The following is a 7193-nucleotide window of genomic DNA, read 5'->3' on the forward strand; positions in this document are numbered from 1 at the left end:
AAAAAACTAGCAGGTTGTGTTTCAGCCGCTGTTGGCGTAAACAATAACTGTAATTAATTCGCCGTTTGCAACCGTTCCATTCCAGATATTTTAATTATTTGTGTCGTGTCCGAAAGCTTTTGTCATTTAGAAGACGTGGGCGAATTAATATTTTGGGATTTCAGCTCCTTAAAATCATTATTAGCAGGTGTATTATAAAGTGCAAGGCCATACAGGTTTATGCTTGTATCAGTCGTGAGTGGTTTCAATAGAGGCGCGCTTAATTAATTGAGATTTCCCGGATTTTTATGATGACCAGAAGCGGAGAAATTTATTTAAATTGTAACAATTTAAACTAAAGGCAAAAAGCTCCCCCACTACTCTGGCAGCGCGCTCTTAATTTTGGAACGTTCTTATCCGAATACACTGGGCTGTTCGGGAAAAGCGGCGTTGCCTCCAGAGCATGGCCAAATTTTATAAAGATAAAGCCCTTGTTTAGAGGAGATCTTTTCTGTCTTTGGTGTTTTAACCGAAACGTAAGTTTTTTTGCCTTTGTACATTTTTTAGTACCGTATTAATTTTTTGATACTTTTCGGAAACTTATTTTGCATTCATACTGTTTCATTTTTGCTTTTACATTGTTTTTACCGCACCGTATTTACAGCTTGTGCTTTTTCTAGCACAGTAACTTCTACCGCTACGTTTAATTGCAAGGCAAGATTTTTTTGACTATCTGTCCCATTAGTTAGGAGGGGGGGGGGGTATCGTTTCGCTTTCCTGAATTAATTTCACGTAGCTAATTAATAAAATTTGTGTTTTGTTGCTTTTGGTGCGCTGTAATTTTGTTAGAGTTCTTCCGAAGTGACCGTCACCATTTGCTAAATTCGTCCGATTCCTGGAGCTATCTTTACTCTGATTGAGTTTACCTGTCGCTTCCAACCCCTTCTGGAACCGCCGTTTTCCGTCTGTTTATCTGGAACTATCGGCGACCTTAACCAAAAGCCGGGTTTTCGCTCAAACTGCCGAAGTTCGTAGCAAAAAAGAACAAAGTAGAAAAAGAATACAAGAACAAGAAATTTGTGAAAGAATATCAACGATTTGAGAAAGACTGACTATTACAAAATAACCGTTAAAAACAAACTTATCCGCACTAGACCCATCTTAGGGAATTACATTTTATAAATGCACTTCGATTACCGATTCCCTTTCCTTGCATTTCAATTTCAGCATCAGAGCACTTCGAGTTACTACGGTGATCAAAATGTGGATTGAAATAAAAGTAATGTGTAAATTCACAACTCTCGTTCTTTTATAAGTGTATTCGAAGTGACGACTTTATATTTAGCAGAAAAATTCTTTTTAAATTCATCGAATTTATAGACAGTTACACCCTTTCATGAGTACCCTTTTTTGTTATAACTATTATCTTTCTTTGCAGGAGTTCTCGTTAAGGCGCCCGATGATGCTTTTACGTTACACATTCAGTAAACTTTGATTTCGTTAGCTGTTTATTTTTGTAGATTGAATGTTTGGACAGCTAACCCATTCTATTCTGAATTATTAATAGCAGTCTAGGGTGACGTTTTGTGGTTTTGCATTATACAAAATTTCTCATATTAAGTTAGATGAAACTTAAAGTTCGCAACAAAGCGAAATACACATTTAAAACACAAGCTCAACTTTTTGAAAATGAATGAAACCACTAGAAAGGTAGATACGTCCTTAGGAACATATTTCTGTACAATTTAAAGCAAGTGCTAGAATTATTTACGACCACTCAAACAATGCAAATTTAATATTTGATTTAAACTTCGTCGAAAGTCGAAAACAAATTTAAATTTGATGAAGTTGAGCACAATATCTAATGGGGTTTGAGTAGCTGCTTTTATATCGACTTTGATAGGGGGTTCATCTGGGTTAAAGTGAAATGGCACCTTATGTCTTTCGCCAATGAAATACAACCCTAATAAATAGGACGCGTTTTTATTTGATAAAGCTCTTCGATCCGGGCGGTGTAATTTCAATCTGCAAAGTTTCGTTCTGCCACAACAAGACGAGTAATAACAGTCACAGCGACTAACAAGATTTGCACTTTTCATAAACTGCATAAAATTTCGCAACTTTCCGCAGCTGAGAGTAAACTTGTTTTGACATAAACATAAATTAAATTTGTTGACGCGTTTATGAATTTTAAAACAGCTCCATGAAAGTTTTCATAAATGTTTTCAATAATAACGGTACAAAATTGAAATTTATAGAAGAAAGTTTGCTATAAATTTATGGGTAAGGCGTGTCCATAAACAAACACCGATTATCGGAAATTATAATACGGGAAATTGAAAAAAAAAGTGTCAGGATGGGAAGGGAAAAGCTCGTAAGGCAATGAATAATAGATAACTTAAATGAAGCCACTTATGTTTCGAACTTAAGGAGCTGTTTTAGCTTTAGCATGACAAAGTAGCATTATCGCCATAAGATCTTGAATTAGTAAGTAAATTTCATTGCACTTCGTAACTGAAGCGTTATCCTTATAATTAATTCACGAAGAAAAGCTCAAACAAAGCTGCTTTTCGTTCGGCGTCCTAACTGAAATGAGCCGTTTTCATTAGTACACCTAACTGAATTGACAATCATTTTCTAATTTTCACCATAAATTTTGTAACAATTATGCATTAGCAAGCGCTATCCTTTCGAGGACGACAAGAAAATTAATGGAATTCGCCGTTTTTAAACCAGTTAGCTCCCACTTTCTAAAATGACAGGCCTTTTATGTGTATATCGTTTAGTTAACATATCTAAAGTGAATAGATTGTTTTACCTTCATTTGAAAAATGGTTATGTGGTTGAAACAGTACATTTGAGATACCGAACAAAGGATTAGATAGCGGACGGCTTAGTCTCGCAACATAAAATGATTTATGATGTGAATTTATGAGGATGTATTAAGTGAGTTTATATAAAGCCTATAAGCCTACCATTCTTGCAATTTTTTGATTTATTAATGCATAAGAAAGGGCAATAGGGAGATGTTTTTAGGAAATCACGATAATGGACTTCACGTAGAAGAAATGATAAGATAATACCTAAAATATAACTGAACGTGCACTGGATTCAAATCCTTACATCACATAAGAATAGGAATACATTTGGATACGTATCATTTTGAACACTAATTCGTTATTGTAATTGCATTTGGAATGAAATTCAAGGGTTACCACATTGATACACGCTACCTTTATATGCAATCCACTGAAAGCACAAACCGCGAGATTCTTTGAGATTCCAGGTTTTATTACAGCTCCCTTCCTCATTTCCCTTTTTTGGAAAATTTGCGCTTACTGTGAAAATAGCAACAAAAAAGGCAATTTGATCTAATCATATTATGATCAAAGAAAAATATTTATTCAAAATGGTTCAGATTCTGCAAATACAAAATAAAAATTTATCTTTTGGAATATTTTTAAATATAGGCGCCACACGCAAAGAATATTGACAAATGGAATACAATACCTACCTTCCCAACTACTGCAACGGATTTGCATATAAAAGGGGTATTTCGACCAAACAAAATAAATGAATAAATAAATCTTAGTTACGTACTGATTAATTCGCCCTTTTTCTTCTTTATTTTTCTGAAATTCATCTTTCAAATTGCTTGCTCTCAAAAATAAACACAAATTCATCATATAGTTTTGGTTTATTGATGAAAAAATCAAACAGTGAAATGGTTCCTATTTACATTTCCCTTTACAGGATTTTCTATTTCTGGTTTCGATATACATTTCAGAATAACTAGTTTGTAACCACGATTTTTGTGAATTACCCCTAACTTAATGCCTAACCTAACAAAAATATACGCCAGAATTTTTTATACACAAGTTTACCTTATAAAAATCATAATGGAGCCATGAGTTTGGAGATATTCTTGCTTGAATTTAAATACGGAATTGCTTTTCTCTGCCAAATTGAATTCCGATGAGTTCATAAATGGGAAAAATACATGCAATACAAACGACTTCACTTTTCCCAGAGATTGTAATTTTTAAGAAAACTAATTGTAGTTTACGACAACCCTTATCCCTGTACCTCGCAAAAAGAATGCGTTTGTTTAGAACAATTTTAGTATTACGAATACAAACCACATAGGTCGGTTCTCTTTTTTTTTGGTTTCACTAGCTGTAAAATAACTACGCTAAAAAAAAATGGCAAAGAAAATTACGCGCTTAATTAGTTAGTTCTTGATGCAAACACGGTCCTTTAATTTATGCTACTAAAATGTACGCATTTTCGCGATAGAGAAACTGACACATTTAGTAACTCGCTGTTTGTAATCACTCTTTCTAACCCAGAGTCTGATCTCATATTCTATTAGTTGGACGGTTAACAAACCCGTTATCCAAACTCGAATGAATTTTTACCTTTTTCTTTGTAACTGAAAAATTAATGTTCTTACGATCAAAGGACCGGATTCTTTTTTTAAAACTTTCCCGGAATAATTCTTCCCCGATAATTTCTCAGGGAAATTTTGCTAACTACTGTTTACTCTGGTAACCAAGACCGGAATGAAATGAAAAATGTTACTATAGGCCACGTATCGGTGGCCCAAACGCGAATGAATCCAGCATCTTCCAGAATAACCCCTCCTTATTCGCTTACTAGGCAATTAATGAACGTCTGATAACTTCTTGTAATCAAGTAAACCGTTTTTAAAGAGAAAATCTGACTGGGGTACCCCCCGAAATATTACAACGGCGGAACGGTCAACTCGGGCGCCACCAGGGGATGGTGCAACCTTGCTCCTGGCCTGGATCGGTCTCGGAAGTCTCGGGCAAACTCAAACGGAGCAATCTTCCTAAGCGGAAACAGTAAATAATCAGATTCGGTAGCGGTATCTACGGGAAAGAAGGTGCAGAAAAACGAAACAATATCCCCACCCCCTTGCAATTAAACGGGGCGGCGGTAAAAATTACTGTGCAAGAAAAAGCAAAAGTTGTAATTACGGTGCAATGTACAAGCAAAAATTAAACGGTATGAATGCAAAATTTCTCAAAGTTACGGTACTTACGAAAAAAAGCAAAAGACCTTACGTTTCGATTAAAACACCAATTTTATAAAATTAATATGTAAACCATATATAAACACTTTTTTGTGAAAGACAGAATAATTTGAATAATTAACATCCCAAACAATGATGGACCCACCAATACAGTATTTTACTAGAGGTAGTCGTTGATGATTTATTTAATTTAAAAGATTTAAATTCAATCCATTTTCGGTTTATTTCAAAGAAAGGAATCGCCACACCCTTAGATGAAAAAAGTCCATTTTGTACTCTTAGTTTATTTAAAAAAGGCTCGATTAGGGTTCCTAAACGACCTAATTTTTTACCTGGATTTTAAGTTAATCACATGGGAAGTTGAGATTGCAACATCAGATGTTAAAACTCAATCCTTATCTTAAATATTGAGAAAAAATACTTTCATAATATTTCTACCTTTAAGAAGTGTAACACAAAAGCTTTTTCCGAGGAAAATAATGTAACCTATTAGGAGATTATCTAAAATACGATCGGGAATTGTGAACAAAGCAAACGGCACAAATGGGCTTTGTCTTTACTGATAGAGTTTGACGTACGTTACGACGGACAATGAAAGTACACGGAATGAAATGAGCCTAATTTATCAATACACGAACGTGATTTTTACATCAATGTTTACACAACTTTTAACTCGAAAGAAGGACGGATTACCAGGTGACCCGTATCAAATTTAATAATACGGTCAAATGCCCTTTACAACCAAATTGCCTTTTGATCTGTTGATGCTTCTTGTATATTTAACCCGTGCGGTCTATGCTTGCACTTGACTTCATTTTAATTATTTCGCCGTTTAATATAATTTTTTTTAATTTATTGTGATCAGTATTCAATTCTCGCAAGCGACCCTTATTGACATCGGGTATTGTTCAATAAAACCTCTGTCAGAACCCACACGTCCAAAAAAATTGTGTACCGAATAGAATACACGATGAGAAATATTATGTTAGCTCCATATTTCTGAATATTCGACTTTCGACTATTTCTATTAGAAGCGGACATCCAATATTTCATGCAAGGAAAGTATTTCCCTTAATAATTTGGTATAAGTGCCCCGTCATAAATATGCAGTAAGTAGAAGCACGGATAGGAGTAAAATGTGACTGTAGCGCCAACCATCATTAGCAGCTGTGCCACCTGAGTTTGCGTTCCGGATACCCGGACCCAATGCTGATAATACTTAAACTTCCCCCCTTCGATCCGCAAATACACAATTTATAGCTTGATCTTCGCTGTAAATTAGGTTAGCTTGGCTATAACAACGTATAATGCCAGCTAGCTAGAGCCCTTTGCTTTCTAACTGAAATTGGAGATTTCGGTAATCCCTTTGAAATACTACGCGAAATAATTAATTATTCCATTACACAACATATGATGCTGTAATTGAAATCTACCAGAAACTTATTTTCTTTTAACGAGGAGTTCGATTTTTCAGTAAAAAAGTGAAGACAGTAAAACGTGCCGATGAAAATTCGAAGGCGTATTTACAATGTATTATATTATTATTTTCTTTAGCAGGTTGATTTGTTTTAAGTACTCTATTAGTACATCTTGAGTGAAGTCTCTGCCGATGTGTATTTAGTGAGGTTTTCCATATCCGTCTTCTACGAATTTTTGTAATTCGTCGTATGATAAGATGTATTTATCTGGATTCGTTTTTATTTCTTTTTGTAATGGTTCTAACGACATGTGCAGGACTTTGTGATCTGGGTTATTTGAACGTCTGTTTTATTTCAGTTTCATTAGTATATAGTACCCTATTTCTTTGGGTACTTATTGTCAAAGGTTTGCTTGTTTCATTTGATTCTGGGGCTGCTCGTTTATTTGTTGGTTGGTGGGTCTTTTGGTACAGTTGGCGATTCGTTTATTGTTTCGTGTGTGATAGTATTTACTGTAATGTTGCTGGGTTGGTGGTTTGTGTTTAGGTCTTCATTATTTTCTTCGCAATAGTTGCTTGTATGACCTGTTTTTTTTACGGATGACGCATAGTGTTGTTTCCTCACTTACAAAAATTCTATATTCGGTTTCTTCGTATTCGATTGTTATTGACGAGGGGATTTGTACGATTTCCTTCGTTTTTGTTATATACACTTGGTGTCTAAAGCAAAATATGTGTAAG

This window comes from Photinus pyralis, unplaced genomic scaffold (genome assembly GCF_008802855.1).
Source record: "Photinus pyralis isolate 1611_PpyrPB1 unplaced genomic scaffold, Ppyr1.3 Ppyr1.4_LG3b, whole genome shotgun sequence".
NCBI lineage: Eukaryota > Metazoa > Arthropoda > Insecta > Coleoptera > Lampyridae > Photinus > Photinus pyralis.